This window comes from Ambystoma mexicanum, chromosome 4p, assembly GCF_040938575.1.
Source record: "Ambystoma mexicanum isolate Mex_15411 chromosome 4p, UKY_AmexF1_1, whole genome shotgun sequence".
NCBI classification, from domain to species: Eukaryota; Metazoa; Chordata; class Amphibia; order Caudata; family Ambystomatidae; genus Ambystoma; species Ambystoma mexicanum.
The window spans coordinates 69,408,896-69,435,933 of record NC_090927.1 but is presented as its reverse complement, the minus strand read 5'-3'; the positions used below and the strand labels follow the sequence as shown (position 1 = coordinate 69,435,933).

The window sequence follows — 27,038 nt, the reverse complement described above, 5'->3', positions numbered from 1 at the left end:
CAGGGGAATAGGCTCTGATAGATTATGGTTAACCCAGAGCAAGGTTTTCGGAGATTGTTAGTTGGCCAGCACCATGGCTGCCAGGCGGTTCACCAACACTTTCCAATAAATGTTGGCGTCAATATTTAATAAAGAGAGCGGTCTATATGAGCTCTTTTCCCTGGGGTCTTGACCGTGTTTAAGCAGGAGGATGGTTACAGACTCTTGCATAGATGAAGTAATGGAGCCTGATGAGCTAAATGAGTTAAAAGGACTGTTATTGGGGCTATCAGTTGAGGGCGGAACACTTTGTAAAACCACTTGTGAACCCATCCGGGCCTCGGGTTCTAGGCTTTAGAGACTTAATGGCCACCTCCACCTCCTCACCCGTAATCGGGGCGTCTAATCCCTCCCTGTCAGGCTCTTCGAGTTGTGGAAGGGTGCCACCCTGCAGGTAGCTCATCTGTTCAGCTTTGTCTCGGGGAGATGCCGACAACGTATCTGAAGGTGGGCTGCTGCCAGCTGTAGCTTAACGTGTTTGGCATAGTGGACATTGCACTGTAGATCACGCAGGCTTATTATGGTATTCCTTCTCTTCGCCTTAGCCAGTTTATCCACCAGGAGTCTATTCGCCTTGTTGTTTTTGGCATAATAGCCTTGTTTGGATTTGGCCAACATATGAGCCGTTTCCTCTGCATAGTGGGCCTCCAATTTCTTCCAGGCTGTTTGTAGAGCATGATGGATCCTAGGCATCCATCCTTTTTTTGTGATGATCCTCGGCTCTTTGGATGTCTTCTTCCAGCTCGATGCGGGTCCGTTGTTTTCGGTATGCCGCCCCGTGGGCGATCAGTTCTCCGTTAACTACAGCGTCCCAGGGATTAGCTGGGGATGTGTCCTCTACTGGGTTCTCCTGAAAATAGTTCTGGATCACTTTGGCTATGGCGTCTCTCAGTGGCATGTCATTCAGGATTGGGTCGTACAGACTCCAGCGGCATCGGGGAGGCGGTTCAGGGTTGTGTGCTCGAAGAGTTAACTTGATTGGAGCATGATTCAAAGGACCTTCGTCCCTATGGTTACTTCATCCACAAAGGTAAGAATCTGTGGGGAGGTCAGCAGGAGATCTATCCGGGAGGATGTCCGGTGTACATGCGAGGAAAAGGAAAAGTCCTTCACGCCTTGATCTAGCACCCTCCAGGAGTCCACCACCCCCAGCGTTCGGAACAATTGGAGGAGTCCAGTGGCGAACTTGAAGTCTCTGGGGGAAGGAGGATGCTATCTGTCCCACAAGGGGTCTGGGACCCCATTGAAGTCCCCTCCAATAATTATTTGGCATTCAACAAAGGGAAGGAGTTTGCTTCCCAGTGCCTCGTAGTATGCCTCCTGTCCTTCGTTGGGGGCATAGACTGAAATGAGAGGGTAAAGCTCCATATATGAAGACTTTTATTGCTGTATATCCTCCATCTGGACAGCATAGTGTCTCAAGTGCCCTAAACTGAACTCCCCCGACTAGGAGTATGGCTGTCCCCCCTTTCTTGGTAGAGCTAGAGGCCATGTATTGGAGAGGTGACTGCCTATTTCGGAGGCGTATGAAGTCTGGCGGCAGCAAGTGTATATCTTGCAGGAAGAGCTCTGAGCCCTCCATATCCTGGAGACGTTGTAATGTCGATTTCTGTTTGGGGGGAGAGTTCAGGCCTTTCACATTCAGCAAGCTAAAGTTCCGTTTCTGATGTGGCGGGGGTTCCTCTAGGACACTTGCATTCTGTGGGTGAGGGGGAGGGGCCGGGTGTAATTCAGTCGCATTCATGTCTTCTGTTTTCATGGTTCTATAGTGCAACCAGGGTTTTAACTTAAGCTTCCAACTTGAAGCTGTAACAGCAAACTTACAGGATACCGACCATTTCCTGTCAGTAATTTCCTTAACAAACTGAAACAAAAATGCCTGCAATTCACTCCAAGGGCTTCCAGGTGACATCCACCTCGGCGTCGGGCATGGGCCGTGTGTAGCCTGCTGTAAGTATCGAGATACCTTGTGTTCCTTATGACTTTAGCACCCATTGGACTGGCTGTCCGGGACCACTAGCCTAGCGTGGCGCAGATTGCCGCACCGTTGGCCGTTTCATGCACCCGGACTGCCGGGCCACGGGGATCGGTCACTTTGCCTTCCCACCCTTCTGAACCTTCAGCAAAGCCGTCCGTCTCGGCTTCGGAGGGAGTTCTTCATCACTGCCACCAGGAGAGTTAGGGGAGGCGTTGTCCCTGTTTTCAGGTGGTGTAGGGTGTAGGATCATCTTTGTGTCTTCCAGATGTCCAATCGTTCGGGAGACCCCTTTGTAGGAGAGTTGAACTGCAGTTGGAAAAAGCCAGCGGTATCTAATGTTTTGATCACAAAGGAATAAAGCCAAAGCTCTCAAGGCCCTCCGCTTCTCTATTGTTGCCACAGCCAGGTCCTGGAAAATTTGCAGGGGGACCCCTGAAACGACAGCTCATCTCGGGAGCGACCTATTGCCATGATTATTATCATTATTATTATTATTGCCTCCTTGGTCGTGTAAAAATGGACCTGGGTGATCACATCTGGGGGGGGAGAATCCGTATCTATTCCTCGGCGAGGGCGCAGTCTGTGGGTGCGATCCAGTATAGGTTTGGACTTTTCAAGATGTGGCAGAAGGGATTGGAATAGGTCACCCACATATTCCACTAGGTTTTGGTCCGGGATCGAGGAGGGCACCCCCCGTATTTGCAGGTTGCTTCATTGGGCCCTGTTTTCCTTCTGTTTATATTCTAGGATCTCATTCCTGTCAGTCAGGGCCTGGATTTTGCATTGCATCTCAAAAAACGTCACTGAGTGTTCTTGGGTTAGGTCCGCCATCTCCCCCACTCTCTGTTCCACCTCCAGCACCCTCTCGTCGGTCTGCTCAAGTTTGGTGGTGAGCTCTGACATGCAGGATCAGAATTCTTATTTGATGTCCAACATAAAAGTCTGGATGTCACCTTTAGTAGCCAGTTGGCCAGCTCCCTCTGGGGAAGCTGCAGGCACAGATTTAGGTGTTTCTGGTTTCTTTCCCTTTTCTGCCGGGAGTAACATAGTGAAAATATGGGTGCTTTTGTGAGTATTAAGATGTTTCGACATATTGGCGGGATCCTGGTATGCCTTTATGGACTCTCCCTGGGATGTAGAGGGTAGCAGCTGCAGGAGGCTTCGCCAGGATGGCAGGGGTGTCTGTCCCAGCCCGCCTCTATCACTCTTGTCTCTTGATTGTGTTGCCATAGTGTGGTAAGTGTTGTTGCGGGCTCCATCCCGAGTTACCTGCATTTGAGGGCTGTCTTGTCTCTCCGGTGGGACCAGGGTCCAAGACACAGGGGGGAAGGGGGAGAGATTCTCCACCCCTCCTTCAGCTCAATACAGAGTAGGGTCCCACTGGACTTTGCATACCACTTCCTCAGGGTAATGAAGGGAGTGGGAGGCTAAGTAGGATGTTCTGTTTTTCTGGTTCCCCGGTTCATTCCATATGGGTTGAGCTGTGACTTCCATTGTTTGGAGCTAGGGCCGCTTCATAGTACTTTCGCGTTTATAATCGCGTTGTGCTGCTTTTAGACCCGCTGCTGCGGGTGCCTTTGAAGTGAGTACATTGGCTCCCGTTGGTTTGTTCCATTCGGGTTGAATCCCATGTCAGGCTGCTCCCCCCTGCCTGGAGGGGTCAGCCGCTTAATGGGGCACCAGGCCTCCGAGCTGCTAGAGAGATGGTTGCCCCTGCTTCGTGTCACATCTGGGAGCAGGGGTTCGTACCACTGTGCAGCGCGGGGTCGTCAGGCGATGCTCTGATAGCGTTACGGCTGCTGAGGGTCACCAGCTCTGGAGTCCTTGCTGCTCGCTGGGACCAGAGAGCACCAGCATCAGGTCACTGGCTGGGACTTCACCAGTACGGATCAGCTGCGTCCTGTTCGGGTGCGCCTCCTCTTCTCCTCACCGCGAGATCCGCCCGCCATCTTTGCTAACAAACACTGACGGGCGCTGTGGTCAATGGCTGCGGTCAAGCAAAGGAATGTCCGTTAGTGACTCATATTCTAGCTAGTGGTGCACGAGCCATTCCGGTCACTCTGGATGGCTTCATGTACCTGTTCCATGTAAGGAAACTGTGTCGTTTTCGTTGCGAAAGCGGACTTCATACGGAAGCCATTAAAGAAGCAGCTTCATCGATGGCGCTCCAGACCACAACCCCCAGGATACATTTCTGAAGCACTAGATGTAATACTAGAGGGGGCTATGCTATGATCGTGATATGTTTCACAAATTGTAGATCTTTCCTTTTATACTGAACTAGTCCCCACTAGTATTTATCAGCTGTATAACACATTTGAACAACTATCTTCAATAATAGATAGATTGTAAATATTATTCGTCTGCTTTTACAGTGTCAATTTTTTGAAAATATATATATTGGGTTGAACAAGTCTATTCGCTCTTACTCTGCCTTTAGGGTGGTGTGGGCGGGTTAACTTGGATATATACGGTGCAGTAAACTTGGAGGGGTAGTCCTTCTTTTATCGCTATGCTGTTTTGGCTTTAAATACAGAGATAGAGATAGGACTACGGAGGGCGGGGCGCACGCAGTTCGTGGCGCTTCGAGGCCTTGAGTTTCGGAGGCGGCAGACGGAGTGCGGGCCCCCGGGGGTTTGGGGTTTGAACGTTGGAGTGCGGTCAGCGTGTTTCGGGTCGGTGGTCGGGCTGTTGAGGGGTGTTGCGCGGGTGGCGGATGCGATTAGTAGTGGTGGGAGTAGCGGAGCTGGGGTCGGGGAGTGAGTTGGTGGGGGGCGTTTGTTTGTGGTGGGGTGGCTGTTGGTGTGGATTGGCTGGGTGTGGTTTGTGGTAGGGTGGCTGGTGGTGCATGTGGTAGTGTGGGTGTCGCTTGGGTTAGTCGCGGTGGGTTGGCGGCAGCGCGCGGTGCCTCGCCTGAAGCGCATGTGTAGGCATACGGGCTGGGGTCTCGCGGGTCTGCGTGCCGGTCTCTGGGCTCCCTGGGTGGTGTGAGTTTGGGGTGTAGTGTCTGTTGGTGTGGATTGGTGGGGTGTGGTTGTTTGCGGTGGGATTGCGGGTGGCTGGTGTTGGATTGGTGGGGTGTGGTAGTTTGCGGTGGGGTTGCAGGTGGCAGGTGTTGTTTTGGGGTAGTAGTTGTTTGTGGCTGGAGGTTCGTGTGTGGGTGTCGCTTGGGTTAGTCGCGGTGGGTTGGCGGCAGCGCGCGGTGCCTCGCCTGAAGCGCATGTGTAGGCGTACGGGCTGGGGTCTCGCGGGTCTGCGCGCCGGTCTCCGGGCTCCCTGGGTGGTGTGAGTTTGGGGTGTAGTGTCTGTTGGTGTGGATTGGTGGGGTGTGGTTGTTTGCGGTGGGATTGCGGGTGGCTGGTGTTGGATTGGTGGGGTGTGGTAGTTTGCGGTAGGGTTGCAGGTGGCAGGTGTTGTTTTGAGGTAGTAGTTGTTTGTGGCTGGAGGTTCGTGTGTGGGTGTCGCTTGGGTTAGTCGCGGTGGGTTGGCGGCAGCGCGCGGTGCCTCGCCTGAAGCGCATGTGTAGGCGTACGGGCTGGGGTCTCGCGGGTCTGCGCGCCGGTCTCCGGGCTCCCTGGGTGGTGTGAGTTTGGGGTGTAGTGTCTGTTGGTGTGGATTGGTGGGGTGTGGTTGTTTGCGGTGGGATTGCGGGTGGCTGGTGTTGGATTGGTGGGGTGTGGTAGTTTGCGGTGGGGTTGCAGGTGGCAGGTGTTGTTTTGGGGTAGTAGTTGTTTGTGGCTGGAGGTTCGTGTGTGGGTGTCGCTTGGGTTAGTCGCGGTGGGTTGGCGGCAGCGCGCGGTGCCTCGCCTGAAGCGCATGTGTAGGCGTACGGGCTGGGGTCTCGCGGGTCTGCGCGCCGGTCTCCGGGCTCCCTGGGTGGTGTGAGTTTGGGGTGTAGTGTCTGTTGGTGTGGATTGGTGGGGTGTGGTTGTTTGCAGTGGGATTGCGGGTGGCTGGTGTTGGATTGGTGGGGTGTGGTAGTTTGCGGTAGGGTTGCAGGTGGCAGGTGTTGTTTTGGGGTAGTAGTTGTTTGTGGCTGGAGGTTCGTGTGTTGGTGTCGCTTAGGTTAGTCACGGTGGGTTGGCGGCAGCGCGCGGTGCCTCGCCTGAAGCGCATGTGTAGGCGTACGGGCTGGGGTCTCGCGGGTCTGCGCGCCGGTCTCCGGGCTCCCTGGGTGGTGTGAGTTTGGGGTTTAGTGTCTGTTGGTGTGGATTGGTGGGGTGTGGTTGTTTGCGGTGGGATTGCGGGTGGCTGGTGTTGGATTGGTGGGGTGTGGTTGTTTGCGGTGGGGTTGCGGGTGGTTTGTGTGGAAGTGTGGCCTGTGTGTTGATTGGTGTAGGTGGTGCACATCATCCTTTAGGATGGGGAAGCGCCTGCGTGGGTCCGCCCACGCGTTCGTTAATTAAGAAGAAGAAGAAGAGATAGGACTTCCGACAAGGCTCCGCTTTTAAAATCAACGAGCGCGGTGCACGGATGCGCCGTGAATATGCTCCATACAGGTAAGGAAACCTGCGCTACCATGTTCACTAAGATTCGTTTTTTACGAATGATGGATAAATAACGGGATATTTTGACTTTGAAACACCAAGATTATGCCTAGCCTGCCTTAGAAAAAAAATAAGTTATTATTTACGCTATGCCTAGGCCTGTTACGGCTACGAGACATGCATATGACGTCTGGCTTCCGGAAACAGAGTTATCCACTCGATGCAACCCACCATATAGGGTCCAAGACTAGAGTTTGCAGGGCAGAGTAGTTAGGGAAATTTTAGTTTGTGTTGTACCCTCCAGGATATCTAAACTCAGAACCTTTGCCTATTTTCTCTATTGTAGATGAAGGCTTTTGAATCACCCCACACACCTGTGAAGACACTGGTATTTGGAGACATGCAGGGACATATTTGAAGTTGCCCACTGATAAGATTTGAGAGGTATGCTCTTTGTCTTGCTGATATTTGACACTACTATATGACACCACATTTGCCAATTTTTAAGGAGGTATACATTGGTTTACCTTCTCAGTATTATTTGGTTTTGTTTGCAGAATTGATGAGCTGCACTGACCCAAAATAAGGGTGGAGGTTGACCCTGATTGGGCTTCCAACAGATGATCTAATGGTATGGTGTTTGTTGTATACATCTTTTTATACATGAGCTATTGACAGAAGCTTATAATTTATGGACAGTTGGGTTTTGCTCATTTTTTTAATTGATTTTATGTATTTTTTTAGATTGTGTGGTCTTTGAAGATTTTAATCCTTTTTTGGTCAATGACAGTCCAGTCCTGAGGAAGACTGGCATCAGTGCTATCACAGCCCTAGATGCAGCCCCCAGATGCTGCCTGGTCGAAACTAAGATAAGGGAAGTTCTTTGTAAAAACTAGGGAAGATAAATGTATCTGTGAACTACCTTTAGTCGACAAAAGACTCTATTGTATGAACTCTTTGACAAATGATTGGAGACTAAATGACGATTTGTTAAGTATTGCTATGGTTAAGCATTGTATGAATTTCCAAACGCTTTTCGGCATTTGCTAAAATGGGATGTGTTTAGATAGGGATCTGTGCATTACAATGGATATCTACTCTATTATTTAATTGAATTGCACTTTATAGTGCAATACATGCCCTTTCGCTATATGCCGAATAAGTATGAAAAAAAGCTTTTCCAGTCACCAGTATCTTTCAATTTTGTATGTACTATATAGGTATTATATGTATTATTAAATTATGTTTATATAACAATAAAATATGCTATTTTCGCAGAATTACTCTGTCCTGATTGCTCAACCAATGTCCAAGCCCTTTCAGCTAACAAAATGATTTTAAGTATTTGATTCGCCTGCAGTTTTCATTATGATTATTCCCCAGGTGTCTACGGAGGTTTGGCTAATAGCGCTGGTGGTAATAGCGCCCAACTCATGATGAGGCTCATAGTTTAGATCACATTTGGCACTGCATGTAAAATCAATGATCACAGATTATTAGTGATAGGAAATTTCAGCAAAGGCAATGTGATGTGAATTTATTTTAACATTGCAGATATACAAGGTGAGAATGTAATGTACAAAGAATCCATTTAACATTACAGATACACAATCTTAGAATGTAATCTACAAAGAATCCATCATCTACATAGGGTGCAATAACTTTCTGTCAGTAATGTCATTTATAATGTTATCAGTTAGATCGTCTGCAATGTCACTGAAGTCACTCGTGAAGTCCTCTTGGCATCATATGCAAGGTCATGAGCGGTGCATGTTGTGAGCACAGGAGGTGAATTATGGTGTATTGCTAGCTAATGTGAGAAACCAAAGGGTGTCTCACCTACTAGTCTCCGGGGATCTCTCTCTAAGGTGGCCAGGGCACAGTCATCGGCGTTGGATCGAGACCCTGGGGGTGGACCAGTGCGGAATATATGATATGATATGATATGGCATTCATAACGCGCCTATACACAAGTGTTTCAGGGATGATCACCTGGGTGAGGAGTCTTCGGGGCGTGGGGGTGAGTCTGCCGATGGTGAGATGCAGTATTCCCCCTTTCCCATACCTGTCATGATTTCTGCCCCTCATGTCCCCAGCCCTCCAAGATGTCAGGCTGGAGCCAGGCCACAATCACCTACATGGCCCTCAAGGGCCTCACCATCCCTCCAAAGACCCACTTGGAGTCAGACTTGGCACTTGTGGCACCAGACTCACTCACGCCCATAGGATAACATTGGGGATTGGACTTATAGTGCATTGATGGGGACAAGATGGATGCCCCCACATATTTCGGTTCCCAGACTGCATCTTTCTTCTGCGCTCAGCTCCTGCAAGAACAAGAACACCGTTAGGAACAGCCTTACCTTGCAGCGCTTCTGCCCATCAGTCATCGCTCGTTCTGTTCTGCGGGCATCTTCGGTGGTGTCATTCCCATCCCGGCACGCCGCTTCCTAAGGAAAAGGGAAAAGAACAGAAAAAAGGCATTAGTAAGCATTCTGCAAATCTTCGCTTATTTTTAAATACTGTACGAGCTTCAAACACTTACTTGAATCCCAGCCACTCTGGGAAATCTGTCTCTGGAACTTCTCATCCATCTGCAAGAGGGAAAAGACACTCCAGGTTAGCGTGGAAACATCTAGAGGCGCTGCATACGGCGCTTACCCACCGCATTTGTTCTTCATAACCGGCATCCACGCTGAAAACGTCGCGGCACCTAAAAGACACCGAATAATAACTCAGTTCAATGCAAATACGAAAGGGGTGCATCGCGCATCGCGCTCTCACTCACCTTCAGCGCTATTCATCTCAGCAGCACGCCGCCATCCCAGGAGGCCGGCCATTATCTAAGGAAGGAAAGGAAAGAAGTTAGAGAACTGTGCAAAAGACTCATTATATTTACCTATTGGACTCTTGCCAGTGAAGTAACTAGGCAGCAACAAGCCCGCATCAATCAACGTGCCCCTGTGCTGAAGGCAGGCGCACACTATCCAAGAAAACAAGATGAGCTGTGGATCAAAGGGAAGGGTTGGACCCCGGGGAAGAAGGGGTTCAAGCACACAGAGACAATAGGGAGTTAAGCTCTACCAATCCTGTGTTTCAGGCCCAGTTTCCAGTCGAATAGCTTCCAGGGAAGGGTTCGAGGTCGTAAGAGGTCAGAACAGGCTGAGTGATGTCCCCGTGGATACCAGGTGAGCGTTACAATACCCGTGACCCCTCCTATTTCGTAGGATTCGCCAATATCCCGCCACCCCCTTTTTTACACAAACACTGGGTCGAGGAAGAGGGCACTTGAGAGTAACAAGGCTAACCCTTACATATTTCATTGGAGATGTCCCGCTAATCGGGCCAGACAAAGTCAGACAAAGTCAGGCACTTGACTTTAATCACATACATCTGATGCCCATTAGTTCTCCCACATGGATTAAAGGCGGAACATAGAGACACACTCTGAGCAAGGTGGAAAACGAGAAGCAGCAGAACCTCCAGCGCGAAGTGAAACCTACTGGAGCAGAGAGACGGACAGAGGGACAAGAGTTAAGAGTAGAGAAATTCAGGAGTTCCCAACAGGAGGTCTTTGCCTCCAAAGTATTGCAAGAGATACGTGGTGAAGGCCAAATCCCATTGTGTTTCAAAGGTGCCAGTGGCCCTTACCGGGTGAACGACAGAATTGGGGAGGCGAGGCCAAGCCTGTGATATTAACCTTGACTCCAGAAACCACGCCTGCAGTTGTCATCATGCCAACTGTGACAACATCACAAATGACAGAATTCATGATCTCAGTGACATCATTGACAATTTCACTGATAAACCCATATGCAAGGTCATCTTTTGCATCTTGTGTGGTCATGATCTCTGCATGCTGGGGGCCATGTGGTAACTCCTCGACCCTTGGACTCATTAGAGTGTTACTGGCAGTGGATTCCACTGCACGCTGACAGACAGTCCGGAGAAGTGGCCACCCGCTTGGATGCAGCCAGCACCGCATCACGCGTTGCCTGGGAGTGTCCAGTTGCTCCTGGGCTATCTGCTGCATTGCCCCCTTGCGCTGCTCGATCTGTGTGAGCCTCTCCCAGATGGCATTTAGGGTGTGTTCCTGCACTGGCATTGTCGCTCACCCACAAATCCCTTAACAATGCTGCCCCTATCTATCTGGCTGAGGGATTCCATGAACAAACCTCTCTGAGACCACCTAGATAAGCTAACAGAGATCGCCTCCCTGTACCCAGCTTCCCTGTGTAAGCAGCCAAACTGTGGAACTCCTTGCCTCCCACTCTGAGAATAGACCAAACCTACCAAAACTCAAGATCTAACATCATTACGTGGCTGAAATCGAATGACCAGCAATGATAACTCATGCTCAGTAAGTAGCCACTCATTCACCTACACAGTACCACACGACTGACTTGCTTCCCTTGATAAGTACTACTGCCTTCACTGCCAGCATATTTGTACGTATCTTAGCCCACCCGGCTATAGCTACTAATATTTCAAACCTGATATATACTACGTCCTTAAGATGCCTGTCTTTTTGTACATAAATATTGCCTTTTTAAAAATGTCTGTATCACTTGCATCTTGTAAATAGATATCATCTGTATATTTGTAATTAATTGACCTGTATGTAGATTATATTCCTTTTCTCTGTACCGAAGCTTTGCATATTCTTGTAACTGCTGCGCTCTGTTACCCCCGGGTATGATGCGCATTATAAATAATAAAACAAACAAACAAACAAACAAACAAAAGAAAAGAAAAATGACCTAGTGTCCAAACGGTATCAGACCCTTACACTAATACACACAATAAAATTATACATGGAATATTTGGCAATGTTTAGTTCCACAAACTAAGATAACAATTCAAACTCAAAGATTTCAAAAAGCACTCCTTGTGACAAGGGTTGGCCTCCTTTCCCCTGGATCAATTCAGGAATATCTGGAGTAAAGTTTGGATTCAACACATTTCTGTGCAATAACAAAGTTCTGTCCAACAAAGCACAACAAGTATTTTCCATTCACTGCATCCTGCCACAAAACATATGTTATTTTCTACAGCCTTCAGCTTCATAAAGTAAACCTTGATTCCTCAAACACAAGTTCATAAATCAAAACACTTCTTTTCAAAAGGCCAAGTAATCATTACCACATCATACTTCTTCTTCAAAGCAAACACTGTTGTCAGGATAGCACAGCAATTACTTTTAGTATTTCAACAGTTCACCAAAGGAATTGAAATCAACAGGTTCTTTCAAACAAGTCTTGTTACCACAACCACAGTGCTTTAAACCATCTTCTTCTTTCCTGGTACACTCACCTGCCAGGACTAACTACTATTGGTCCCTTTCCTGGTATACTCGCCTGCCAGGATAAAAACTACTACTACAATTGTGTTCAGTGGTAATGCTTGTTCAGTATCGTATGTGAGGAGGCTTGAGCAATATCTGCTTCTCTTTATAGTCTCTTGACAAGGTAGGTTACAGATCACCTCAAGTTGGTTTTCCATAAGAGAGAAGTTGCGCCCTTGTGGTCTTTGTATTATTCTTCTATAGTCTTTTGGCTGTTGGCAATGCAGTTTATAGGTTCCTCCCCATAGAGATTTCATATAAGGAGAGTTGTGTTCCTGTGGCCTTTGTATTACTCTTATGCAGCCTCTCGGCTGCTGGCAAAGTCGGTTACAAATATCCTCCAATTGTCATCCCTTATAAGGAGTATTGGCCCCTGGCTGCCTTTACTATTCTGTTGCCTTTTGGCAATATGGGTTTCAAATATCCCTCAATTGGCATCCCTTATAAGGAGTATTGGCCCCTGGCTGCGTTTACTATTCTGTTGCCTTTTGGCAATGTGGGTTACAAATATCCCCCAATTAGTATCCCTTAACAGGAGTATTGTGCCCAGGCTTCCTTCGTATTGTTTCAATTGTTCTCTATTCAAAAGCATTAGTCCAATTTAAAGGTCTGACTTGTAGAGCCCCCGAGTGGCCTGGTGGTTCAGCACAACTCACTGGTATTCTTTTCCATCTCTGGTTCACTCTTGGTTACTACAGAGGTTTGCCTCGGGTCTGCCTGTACTCCTGCCAGTTCCGGTATGGCTGCCGCAGCAAGAGCAGTACTACAAAGAAGCTTTGACAGCTCTTTCGCGAACTCTGGTCCTGCTTCTTTCCTGAAGCTGTTCACGGCACGTTGAGAGCTTTTCTCACACACAGCACTGCTTTCCCCAGCGTCGCTTCCAGCTGCGCCTCTTCTGCACGGCCACGCTGCTTCTCTTGCGTTGGCCTCAGCTGTTGCTGCTTCTGCTTTTCCGGCATCTACTTCTACTGCCGCTTCTACCACTTCATCGGCGTCTCCTCCGTTCACCTGAAACTCAGACCTAAATTTAAATGGCCCGCTCAGGTGCTTCTTGTTAAAACTATTAGACTGTTCATTATGTTTCATGACACTTTTAATCTTCATCATTTCTGAGCCCCTCTTCCTCGTCCCAGTACCACACGCATTATGGGTTCTGTAGTCCATAATGTTTTTGGTCTTTTTATCCTTAGTTAACTCTAACTGATTTGTGAACTGAGAGTTGTCACTTCTATGGGAGGTTGTAAAAGGAATTTGTGATTTGTCCTTGCGTTTGGACCCTTAACATAAGGTGGAATCATAACAATTAGAGGTTGTGACTGTCATACCTCTGCCTAGCAGGGCATACTCACCTTTCAGTACATCCTCCCATGGTGTGACTTTACAATGGAATCAAAATGCTTTTAGAACAGCCGTAAAACCGTTCTACACAAGGTGGAGACTTTTTGATGCTCTCTCGGGAAGGCAGCGTTACTTGCATAAACATTACTAAATGTTACGTGGTGACGTTGAGTTACGTGACTACATTGCAGTATTTAGGTGCATTCGTCTAACAGATCGCTGCTTCTGATTGATGTATTTATCATGTTCCTGAAGCTGCAGTGATTGTGCGATCTGTTCTTTCCACGTTAACGGCATTTCTTGTCTAGCAACCATTTCCTCATCTCCTTAGTGGTTGCTGTTTCTTGTCACGTCTCGAGACCGAGGGTTATCATTATAACTTTCGTGTACTTTTCCGACTCAGCTCGCGAGTCGGAATTCAGCCGATTCGTCGTCCGGCTGTCTCCTACTACTTACTGTGTCACGCCCATCCGAGGAATGCGAGCTTCAGGTCTCCTCAGCGTTCCATTGGACACAAGTGAAACGGAACGTGAGCTTCGGGTCTCCCCAGCGTTCCATGGAAAACAAATGACACGGAGCAGCCGCTGCTACTCTCCATGCACTGGTAGAAGGGAGTTGCTCAATTCCGGACATTCACAGGTATCTAACTCCAGCCAGTAATACACACTTCCTTAATTGTTGTTAAGACTATCCAAGGGCATTTTTGTACTATTTTCAAGGGAGGATTTACTTTTGGTCTACAGTGTGAACTGTTAATTTCCAACTGGTTTTTTGGAATAATTCAAGAGGAGATTCAATTTGGATTCTATTTCTTTTGGTTTTGTGCACTGAACTTGTGGACGCTTTCCTGGGTGCACCAACCCGGCTCTAGTTCGACCCTCGTTCCGTGCGGGATTAGTTTCCTACTAACATTCCTCTCCCTTGTTTCCATTTGTGGATATTCTACACTGGACCTCTTCTATGTTCAAGCCTCTCAAGCCTCCCAATAAGGTTAGTGGAGAGATAGTGAAAGGTATATTCAAGAACCATTAGCATACATATACTGATATTGTTGTTTCTCTCACAACAGCTTGGAGAGTGTTTTCATTTCATGTCCTTTCAATTGATTCCTCGCTCTGACTGTGGTTATCTATCAGGCAGAGGGTATCAATAGAAAGGTTTCTACCACGTTACTTAACCCTGTGTATATGGTGAAGGAATACCTCTGCAAGTTCCAAACTACAGACTACCTGTATCCTTTTATGGTTGAAAACAACTTGTATCCTTTTTTGGTCTAGTTGCATGTTCTGTTGGCATTTGATTTAGTGGGTGTTCCATGACAGTGACATTCACTTTCCAGACCCCCAATATACCATCTGTGTTGTTTAGTAGATTTTGCATATTCTTTGCTTTGGTTAATTCCAGGAGAAGGGTTGGTAAATTGACAGCATGGCATTAGGTATTTGAGTATTAGGGGAATTTCATCCCCAAAAGAAGATGAATACTGCATCTCACCTAGCAAAGTCACCACTTCCTCTTGACAGCTGTCTCCTCCCGTGTGATCTTCGCTCATATTTCCACCCCCAGGGTTAGGATCAAGTAGCGGCTGCCTTGCCCTGGTCACATGGGAGGAGACTTTAGGTTGGAGATCAGTGATGATTCCGCAGGAGACATCACACTCCCTACAATTATGCTGCTGCATCACAGGTTGTTGCTACAGAATGCCATCCAGTATGAAGCACCTTAGCCAATGTTGGCACTCATCCTGCAACATAAACATTACAACATATTTCTGAATATGTAGACGCTTATTTTCGGTATAGCACAGTTTGCCTCACAACACTAGTTTAGCGACAGCAACTTAGTTCTCCTGCTACCGCACTAACCAGCCCACTTCCTTCTCTTATTGGTCCCAAAATGCAATGACATCAATGGTAGACGGCATGCAATTGTAAAGGTGTAGAAGAAGGAGACTGACCAAGACATGTCATGTTTGTTATCAGATAATTTTATTTTCTTTAATATTAACCTGTTTATACCTACTTCTATGAGGGGTTTCCCTGCCTCAAACTAAAACTAAAGGAACAGCCAGAATGTCCGTCAGAATCAACTTACACCATCCTCTATCAAAACCTAATTCTATTCCAACCACAGGAACTAAAGAGTACTAACTATAACGTGCAGTTCTTCCACCAGGAGAATGGTTCCCTTGCCCTGGTGTTTGTATTCAGTTCCAAAAAGGTCTTTAGTCAAAAATAGCCAGGGGGAATGACTGCGTTCCCCAGGCGTGTGTCCTACAACAGTCTTGAATCCTGTATCTTTTCCTGCCAGGAAAATGACTCCCATCTCCTGGTTTGTTCTTCAGTACAGTTCTCCACAAGACCAGGGGGGAATGACTCCTTTCCCCTGGCATCTCAAGAGTTAACTTTAAAAGTTTTTGTTTTCTTACCAGGAGAATGATATTCATGGGTGGTTCCTAACGTTCTTCAAAGTGGTACCAGGGGGAATGACTCCCTTCCCCTGGCTTCTGGTATGAAGATTATAAACAGACTTTCACAAAAGTTTGGTATATCACCTGTTCTATTCCTCCAGTTATTCATAAAGTCCCAGACCCTTCTCTGCTGATCAATGGGTCTATTTTTGTCACTGATGTGAGGAAAACTTTCTTGTGTACTTATTTCTCTTTTGTTGGAGTCCCAGGCCTCTAGTGGTCAGTGGTCCTATTGCCGCCACTGGAGTGAGGACAGCTTCCTTGTGTGCTTATTTCTCTTTAATTGCGGCCCCCGAGCCTTCTCTGGTGATCAGTGGTCTTATTGCCGCCACTGGAGTGAGGACAACTTCCTTGTGCGCTTATTTCTCTTTCATTGCGGCCCCCGAACCTTCTCTGGTGATCAGTGGTCTTATTACCATCACTGGAGTGAGGACAACTTCCTCCTGTGCTTATTTCTCTCTCATTGGGATCCCAGACCCTTCTCTGGTGGGCAGTGGTGTGAAAAACCCAGGGGGTTTTCCCTCACAACTCCCCGGGGATCCTCTATTCAGGTGACCAGGGAAGGGGCATCGCGCTTGGATCCCGACCCTTGGGGCGGACTAGCGAGGGAGGATCACCTGGGTGGAGGGTCCTCTGGTATTGGGGAGGGAATACCCTAAGGTGAGACATGGTATCCCCCTTTACCAACGGCCCCCCTACCCGACACCCCATCTGTCTTGATAGCCTATTCCAACACACCTGACACTCACTTTCCCCATTGCTTTGACATAACCAATGGGAAGAAGAAGATACATGCAGAGGCACGCCATTATGCTCATAGAAAATATCCCGTTAACAAGACCAGGCAAACTCAGGCACTGGGACCTAACTGAAACCACCTGCAGCCTGTTAATGCTCCACAGGTGTATAAAAGGAGTAACCAAACACAGCAAGGGGAACGAGAGTGAGATCGAGTCGGAAAGCAAGCAGGAAGGCGAGCTGAGGAGAGAACAGATGCCAGTTCAACCCGAGACCATCTACTGGGGAACAGAGCGCTGAGACGCTAAGGGCCCGTGGGTCAGAAGACCTAGAGAAAGTATGGCGAGGGAGCCAGAAGGGTGTACCGAAAGGAATTGCGTGGTGTGCTGATCCCTGATGAAAAGTTCTTGAGAGGATGCTCGTTCCCCTGGGCTTGTGAGACAGCCCAGGAGTGTAGGAGGGGCAGTGGAAGAGACTCTGACCTCGACACGAAGAAACTGCAAAAGCTGCGCAGAGATAAAGCACAACCAATGGGTTCAAAGCAGAAACCCCCAGGTTTTTCAACTAGCACTGCTGGGTCAGATACCATCCATGAAGGGAAACTTCTCTTTTATATTTTGTTATAAAAAGAATTATGAATAAAATACTTGGTACAAATGGATATGGAGAAAGGAATATGTCTTTACTTTTGATGATTGAACATTATTCCCAAATAGTGTAGCTTTAATATATCTAAAGTCTTTGAATCAACAGTTACATTGACGCATTCAAAACCTTTTGGCGATTAGCCCAAGACAGTGTGCAGGGAACGGGAGTTTCTTGAGCCATCATTATTAAGTTAGTAAAAGCTTACTTTCTCTAGGGTGTGCTAGGTGCTACAATATAAGCACTGATACCATCCATATCCCAGCAAGTACCTCATTCCCAGTAGAGTCCTCAAACTCCAGAAGACCAGATAAGATGACTGCCGTGGAGGGCAACGCTTAGCTGATGCACCCTCAGTGCCCAGGAGGGACTGCGACCAACCTGCATCCCGATTGGCTGCAGGGTGCTACACAGGAAGGCCCCGCTATAAGGCCCCTCAAACCTGTCTTTTCCGGTCTTTCCAGACTTGCCAGCCCTCACACAGAAAATGCCTTGGTTGTAACGCTACGGAGCTACTGCCACCCGATTCCGCCATGTAAGAACCACCCAGGCATGGGCACATTACAAGCAGGTAGGAGGTGCTGTGTCCCCGCCTGTGCACACCTCTTGATTCCAGTTCTGCCTACCTCCACGTTACTCCTTAAGTTCACAACCCCTCTCTTGCCTACTCCCGACCTAATGGACTCACTAGCATAAGTGGCGCACGCTGAGACCACTCCACATGGTCATCTGCATTAGATGCCCCCCCCCCTCGTGTCCCCCTCAGGATTTCTTCCAGCACTGCACTGGATTTCCACCCAAAAAGGCACCCCATGTCACACATCCAACCTATACCCTCCCTCATCCGACGCACAACCCCTATTGCAGCCACCAACACATGGTCTGTCCCACACATCCACTGAAGTGATGCCCTGGGCCTCCACATCGAGCCAAGTGACCCACACAAATCATCTACAAAGACTATCACTAACTTCGGCTCCCTCGTCTGAAGTTGCTTTTCGCATCATGCAACAACCAGGACTTTGCCCATCTCCGACAATCGCACCCGCCCTCCAAACGAACCACACTCACTAATGTACGACAGTATCCCTCTGTGATGTCTATTGCTCCCCACCTACCTGCATCAGTTACTGCATTACCAAACCACCCATATGTCAAGTGGCACGTTCTAATTATGATTCTGAATCTGCTTTGTTGCCCACTGTATCACAATGGTCCACAGCAACTTCTGACTTGACCAACTGCATGCCTATGTATCTTGTGTGAGAAACCCAAAGGTGTCTCACCCGCTAGTTCCTGTGGATCTGTCATCCAGGTGGCCAGGACATGGTCATCGCTTTTGGATACAGTTCCTGAGGGTGGACCAGTGCGGGAGGATCACCCGAATGAGGGGTCTTCTGGGAGTGAAAGTGGGGCACCGGTATGGTGAGACGTGGTATCCCCTTCCCTGTTACACCTTTTCCCCATCCTACCAGATAGGATACCTAGGAACCCAACCCCGCACTCCTTTCCCGACACAAACACTTTCTCACGGACAGTTCACCGTGAGCGACAACGGACTAACACCAGAGCCATATATCTGACATGTCCCGATACTTCCCCACACGGATAAAAGGCAGAGCACGAAAGTACACTCCGGGCGAGGAAAAGCACACAAGGAAACAGCAGTTCCAAGATGGCAGTTTAATACAAGGAGAAAGACGGCGAGACCAGAGCGGGTTGCAAGGAAGGAAGTGCCCTTGACCTTTAAAGACTGTTACTTTTGCGACCCTTGGAAAGTAAGAAGCCTAAGACCTTGAACTAAAGCTGTACAAACCCACACTGTGCATCGAAGGAGGTACTGTCCTTGGCTTCTACAAAAAATCAGCGCCAGTAAAGACCGCTTGTGTTTGAACCAAGGTTGCAAGTGGGAACATTGTATGAAGAAATTCAAAGAGTCCAGTCTGTGAAAAGCAAGTGATGAGCAACGTGTATATAATTGGAAATCAAAGGAGTAAATGAACTCTGGGAGGCCAAGTGAGATACTGTATACAGAGTGGTCCGGCACCACGTGGGTGCTCATTCGAAGGTCTCTTGTTAGGTATCCAACTGAATGGCAACCGTGCTGTGAAATGGAAGTTTGTATCGAAGGGGTCCTGCAACGGGTCAAGCCAAATTCCATGCACATTCGAAAGCCTTGGATAAACCAAGGTGAAATACAAATTGGTCCGAGCCCGGCTGAGGGAGACTAATTGAAAAGGGGAAGGATCTAAGCCTGGCTGCGGGGCATCCGGGGTGAACCATGAGTCACTGGAGAAAACAAATGTTCTCTGTACTTTTTAATAACAGGGATCTGAGCCCGGAAGAGGGGGATCCACAGTAAAAATCGTGAAATAACAGGGTTCTGAGCCCAGCTCAGGTGGATCCAGTGTGAAGCACCCAGGTTCAATACTTGTGAGAAGAAAAGAACTGTGAATCTTATTTTTTATACATCAGGCCCTCTGAATCAAGAGATTTTGATGAGAAAAGAGACTTGGGCACAGAAGGCCCTGTTTCTGGAAATAGAACTGTATCCTCGTGTTGAAGAAGCCAGAGTGTCTGCTTTGCTCGGGTGAACAGCCTTACCCCATGCTGAAAACATGGGGAAGGTGAGGCCAATGGCCCAAATATCCTGACATATCATTTTGTGAACACTTCTTTGTTTTTCATGAACATTACCCCACACTGTTTGTAAATTAGCGGTAAGGATTGGCAATGGTGTTTTTTTTAGTACAGGCCCTTTTATATTGACAAGACTCCACTAGGACTTCATTATTATTATTTGATGGTCGTAGCTTGCTCCCATCTGTAGATGTAGGTTTATATAGGCGTTTATCACACCCTTGTGGAAGTTCAATAAACACCCATGAACTGTGGTCACTTGGGTCTGTCTTACTGTTGATACCATGCCTTCCTTACACTAGCGCCACAGTTTTATCACAACACTTCATCTGCTCCTCTGCCTATTCTATATATTCCCTATATATCAAGCGGCACACCGCCACAATGATGTCTCACCTGCCTTAGTGTTTATTGAACCCCAACTTCCCACAGCAGCCTCTTCTTCGCCAAATTGTGTGCACATACATCAAGTTGGAATAGCGACTTCTCAACTATTCCACGACCTATCACAGCCCAAACTCCTGCACCTGCTCTCCCTAACTATATGCATGTATGATAAGCAGCACGATATGACAGGGTCTCCACCACCTTCCTGCTCACTGCCTCCCAAAATCCACCAACACCTTCTGCACTTTGTAATCATAATAAGGAACACCCTAAGTTTCCTAACTCCCTCAGTACCCGTAGCCCCCTCCCACTTCCCTTCACACCTTTGCCCATACTTAAATGAATTGGTAACGCACCCCACCATAAATCCCCTCTTGAACTGCCTAGGGGTCCCCCACCTGCCTATACCATGTCCAGCCTGGGTACCTCCCGCCCCCAGTCCCCTATAAGTCTTCAAAATCCACCACATAGTCCTTCCCGCACCCAGGACCATGCAAACACCCCGCCAAGCGTATAGGCCTCCCAACGCCAGCCACCCTCTGCTAGGATCCTTGTCTCGGGCCATGCTGCCCCATGCTTAGGCATCCATCGCCACCATCAACTTCGGTCCAGAACCTATCCCCATAATCCAACTTTGCCTCCATCGCCACTAAGAGCTCCTAAGATCTCCTCTTCCGAGATTGTACTCACCCCTAAGTCACAGTTGATGACACCCCACGCTCACAGGAGCCCCGAGATGACACTATCTTCAGATTGCCTCCACTGCACCCTCATCAATGCTAGATCCCTAGGGGCACACACTGTGGAAATCCATGACCTCATCCTGGATTTGCAGCTAGACTTCCTAGCAATCACAGAGTCCTGGCTCCATGAGGCATCTGGACCACTCCTGTCCATGGCCAAACCGCCGGATTACATCGAGCAGAATGAACTGATGTGCAAGCAGGTGGGGTGGCCCTCATAGTTAAAACCTCTCTTCAATTCAGAACCTGCCCCCACAACAGGCTATGAAATGCTACTTTTGAAACTGACTTCGGATCAACAAACAACCTACAATTTTTATCGACAACCTAATTGACTCAGCGCCCTTGACCTGGATATCCCTCACCTGATCACTCCCCTTCTGAAACCCGCAACCAAATGTATTTTTTATGTGGGGACATCAACTTTGGCTTTAACAATGCCACTGATAGCAAAGCTACAGCACTATCAGTTGCCCTTAGCAACGTGCTTTACCCAGCTATTTCCACACCCACTCATGACAAAGGTCAAATCATCGACTGGATTCTCATGGCCAATGTCCATTTGAATATATTGGCCATTGACTCGGTTCCCTGGTCTGATCACTTACTCTTGCAATTCACCATCTCCCTCGCCAAGCTATACAAAACCCTGCCTGAGCCTCATAACCCCATTTTGGTCTGCAACACATTGAAGCTGACTCATGAAGAGCTTAAACCAACCCTCCTCACAGCACTCGACTCCAATACACCAGATCCCAACTACTACCCATGATCTGGCTACCCTTTATCACAACTGTCTGCTCCAAAACCTAGATAGACACACAATTTCCACATCATAAAAAACGTTGGTCAAAACATGAAATACATAAAAGGATAAATAAAACATACATATCAGCGTTTTTGTCCAATTGAAGCATATTGGCAATCCGTGTTATATTTGCATAAACATCTATTGGATATCAACGATCACAACAGTTCCAGATGTGGTTAGTAACCTTAGTGAGTGCCAAATCCTCTGTGATAGCTTTAAAGGGCCCTTTGCCCTCACACTTTCGTGTCAACCATTACTTTGACCTAATCTATTTTAAAATGCTTGTTCGAGGTCGTCTTCGGGACACTTAGAATGCTTTTGTTGTACGTATATGACTCGTCTTTTCATGTCCACGTGATCATGTATGTAGCAGAATCTAAAAACAAACAGTTAAAGGATAGTTCCGGGACTTTTTTTTTATTGTTCCTATGGTTCGGCCATGTGTTTTTAAGCATAAATCGGTAGATCGTAGAAAACTTTCCTATGGACCTTACCCGACTTTTCGTCCATTAACGCACTCGAAAACATCCGCCATTTTATGATAATCCTATCATTTCCTCCCATCGCCCTGGCTCACCTGCTTTTGCGCCACTAAATCAAATCCCCCGCCCCTGAAACAGACTTGATCAAAACATTCATATTCCCCGCCTCTATCCGTGACGTGACTGAGCTGCGTAGGCAAACGCGCCCAGGCGTCTTCTACGCGACTCCACACAGAACCAGGAAATCAACACAGATGAGCTCACACAACACAGCGCGCCACAATTGGGAATATGAAACTGTACTTTTAAATTAAACCGCAAGATTGTAAATTTGGTAAAGTACATTTATTTGACATCAAATGTTTTGAGAATATTCAGCGATTTGCATTTTTATTTGCTCACGTTCCGAAAAGTTCGTTTCGAGGCACACGATGTTCCTTTGCTGTACACAGGGTCTTAGATCATCTCACAATACAGCGCCACAATTCGGAATATGAAACTGTGGTTTAAAAGCAAACGGCAAGATTGTACATTTGGCAAAGTACATTTATTTGACATCAAATGTTTTGAGAATATTCAGCGATTTGCATTTTTATTTGCTCACGTTCCGAAAAGTTCGTTTCGAGGCACACGATGTTCCTTTGCTGTACACAGGGTCTTAGATCAATGAATTTTTATTTGCTCTCGATCCAAAATATTTCGTCTTGAGGCAAGCGATGTTCGTGTACAGTAGACAGGGTGTTGGTTTACGATAAAATAAGCTCTTCGGTCGCACTGATAATCGCATGGCTGTTCCAACAACGAGGCACTAGGGCACCACAACGGTCTGTATGTTGCATCTAGCCGTTAGTACCGCTTAAGGGCATACTTGTACTTGGCAATCGTCCCACAAAATGGTCAGGGTGCTAACGTTGTTCACGCGGAGAAGCAATTGGCGATTATAGAAGCCATCCGCCGGTGTCTGGTACTCGTGACACAGACAATAATGGACGATGTATCTATTTGAAAAACATAAAAAAAGGAAATTAGTCTCACCATCAGATCTTTATTAAAATTATTCATTTTATATATTAGGTCTGGAAATTATTTCATAGCTAGGACAGTGCAACTGGGTTTTATACGTCAAGGGGGGGCTGTAGGATACTGAGACAGTCCCCCAGTGCAGGGGTTGACAGGGAGTGCAGGTGGAGAGTGGAAGGGCCCAGGACCGAGGTCGCAGACAGTGGACCAGTTGTAGCAGGGGAGAGGAGACGGTTCTCCCCACGATAGTGCGCGGTACAAAACAATATGCCACATAGAATGAACAAGTACAACTTAACCCGTCTTTAAAGCTACTGTATAGTAATTAAATTGCGGTATAAACTCATCTAAAGAGTTACTTACATTATATTTGCATTTTCCATTGTGTCTGTGCGTAGGGCAGCCCCGAAATACCACTCCTTCTATGCCGACGTTTTATTTCTTCTAATGAACGAACATGAAATGGCTTTCGTTTCTGAAATTATATTCATTATCGTTTCTTACGTGGTCCCGGCCTGTCAAGGTCAAATAACAATAGAACCTTATACTGAGTCGTGGGCCATTCTGGCACCCGAGAAAAAAATCAAAGCAGCTGACCTTCACTTTGAACGAACACACATTCCTAGTTAGCTACATTCAGTGTAAGGCCGTCTTACAGGACTTGAAATTTACACTCCATCTTTGCATTTTGTCTGCGTGCTTTGCAGCTCCACAGAACCATAAATACGGAGACATTCTATATTTTTTGAAAAATCATTTATATTACTGTTTGGTTTAATTTAATGCGCAAATGAACAAGGTTGGATAGATAAACATATTCAATGGGCCTGCGACATGAGGAGACTCGAGAGAACAGACAATCAAATTACAATCATTTAAACCGTGATGTGTATTTCTCAATGAGCTCTTCTTTAGGTGGACATGGAACAGAGGCAATGTTGGGTGGCAATGCAGTTGTCACCTGCACAGGTTCGTTCACAACTCCATTTATGTGCCTATCTAGGACGTCAACAATAAGTCTCTCAATAAACTCATATTGCATATCCTCAAACACTGGTTTGATCACCCATTGTTTACTTCTTTTAGTGAAGGCCTTATTGTAGCGAAGCGTCCCTAAAGTTCCGGTCGTCCTACTTTGTTGACGGCCGACATTATGGTTATGTGCCAAGACCGCTAAAAGAGTCCGATTTATCATGCCCTCCATGCCAAAATGCAATCGTTTTGGCCTGTACTTTAGGCACATATTGTGGAACACCTCCAAATCTCCTGTGTGGCAGAATTCCGTGAGTCCCCTCAAAGCTTTTGTTATAGTTTTATCAAATACAATCTTTTCAATGGCTTTGTGAGTGGGTGATGAAGGAATCAACCACTTCTTCTTCCGTGCCTCCTCTGTGGACAAATGGCCATGTTCACAATTGTGGAAATGTTGGTTCGTGTTCCAGCTGTGCACGTTTGTACAGTGTAGCATTACTGACCGCCATTTTTCCAGTAGAATTTCCAACGACCCTCCACATGTTTTTGAGCTCCACCAAAGATGGTTGCTGATTGACTTGGACCACTGTGAAATACCTTGCATATCTTTTTTTTTACCTGCAGCCGACAATTTTTTATTGATTGTTTTTGCAAGATGCCAAACGTCAAATTGGTGATTTATATTTTGATCCGACCCATTTAGCCTTAGAATTGTTACCCGTGGCTCTTTTTTTCTGAATAACCCAAACTTTCTTTTCGCTATGCAAAGCGCCTTAAGTTGTCCTAACTAAAGTGACACTTGATTTACCTACAAGATGATCAATTCACCTTCTCAGGATTTGGAATAGTAATTTATTTTCCCAGCTACCTGATTAGCTCGTAGATGTTGTGACCTGTCATTAACTGCTGTCTACACTTATTCTGTCTTATACCATCTTTTTGATACCACATCTTAATCAGGCAGCATTTCTTTATGATCAGAGTCTGTCATTTGTACCTGTATATGCAGATTTGTTGAATGGCAGGGGCGTTACCGGGGGGGGGTATAGGGGGGAACCACAGGTGAATGATTGATCGCAATCCTTTTTGGATGTATTTTGGACCTTTTCCACTAGAATGACAAAATATGAGCACATATTTTTTTCATGAGGCGTATATCGTTCTATTTACTGAATATTAGTGCACCGATCACGTGTTCTTATTATTGTATTATAGATCTTGTTTGTTGTTTATTGAATATTAGTCAAATAATGTACCTCTTTTTTCTTTCTTTAAATTAGTGCGTTTTTATTCAAGTGGTGTACTTTCTTTTTTCTCTAAAGTTTCCTCGGATGCTTCTTTTTTCAATCTTCTATCCCGGGTTACCCAGATGTTGCTGTTCACTCTGAAAATGTAAGGTGTAAACCCCTTGAAACATTATATCTTGGTAATTCAAATTATGTTCAGGGTTAGCTATCCAATTCAGAATAGCAAACATACTTTCCACCCGTTTATATTATTGTCAAAATCCCTAGCGTTATTAGACGGGAATAAGATTGTTATTATTGTACCTTTATAGTGATTTTGATCAGTACAATGCAGTAAAAGTCAGGTCGGCGGAAAGGGTTTATTTTCTTCAATCGCTCTTCATGTAACGCTTCCGTCTGTTTTACGTCTCAGCCCATGGTGTCGTGGCCCTTTCTGCTGAGTGCGCGGCCTACGGTTATGAGTACAATGCAAATAAATGCTGCCTTCTAGCATGATTTATCCAAAGGACGTAATCTCGTGGTGTACGGGAGTCTCACTTGTTTGAGCGTGTACCAGCAGGTGCAGATCACTGCTGTGTATTATTCTTGTGACACAATCACATGGTCGGCAAACGGGCGTCTAGCCCGCTCTTGTGTATGTTGAGCCTTCAGCAAAGGTGTCTGCCATTTTGAGAGTGGTGAAACTGCTGCTTTTACTTAGATTCTCTATTGATTACATTGTGCCTATTAGGATCATATTTGGTTTTCAAATACATGCTTGTTTTTCTAACCCCAGGCAAGGCACATATATATCTTATGTGTGCAATAACAAAATAGAACGGCACATTGATTAAATATTATCATAGTGTGTTAATGAAGCCGTAATTTTATTCCAGCCTGTGGAATCAGTATTGACCTTTATATCTCTAAATACACAGGTATAATATAGTGTTTTTGTTATGCAAAAATATCGATACCTCTTAATGCAGAATGTCCTGCACAGGTTTTGGGGTTCATTACCGGTGGATGAAGAAATTCCACTCTATACATATGTTCAGCCCATGTTTAACTGAATCAAGGGAGTAGATCAATTTTTGTTCCAATTTTCGTAGAATTCGATATCTGTCGCCACCTCGTGGAACCATCAAATAATAACACAGTCCTCGTGGTGTCTTTGTCAAAATAAAAGGGCCTATACTAATAAACCTATTACCAATCTTTACTTCTAAATACAAATTGTGTGCGACAACAATGTATACAAAAAGAAAAGTGTTCAAGGAATGATATGTCAGGATAGTTGAGCAGTTGGCTTCCTTCCCCACATTTTCAGCATGGGACAAGGCAGAACACTAGAGCTTCGCACACACTCTGTCTTCTCTGCCACAAGGATAGAGTTCAAAGCATAGGTATCAGGACCTTCTGTGCCAAAGTCTCTTTCCCAATAAAAGTCTCTTATTGCAGAGGGCCTGACATAACAAACCAGCACCACAGTTCCTTTCTCATCAGAATTTTCACACGTTTTCGTGTCCACTGTTCACCATGGGTCTCCCTCCTTCGGCTTTATGGTAATTTTCCACAAAACAAAATGCACATTACTGCCAAGTATCAGTATGAAGCCAAAGTGGTCCACATAACAATGGCACCCAACATATTTCCCCCCAATGAATAAACCCCCTCCCCCCAACTCTTGCTGTCACAACCACCTAACTCCAGTAAGT

The 27,038-nt window shown here is 46.6% G+C and overlaps 1 protein-coding gene across 1 annotated transcript in view; it reads left to right on the top strand.

The window, feature by feature from the left end:
- The first annotated feature begins 5,681 nt into the window (after positions 1-5,681).
- Positions 5,682-27,038, top strand: part of LOC138452762 (uncharacterized) — a 330,413-nt gene continuing 309,056 nt past the window's right edge. The window contains exons 1-2 of the mRNA XM_069605110.1: positions 5,682-6,516; positions 6,851-6,948. The gene's annotated coding sequence lies outside the window, so the exon portion shown is untranslated. The remainder of the gene's footprint in view (positions 6,517-6,850; positions 6,949-27,038) is intronic.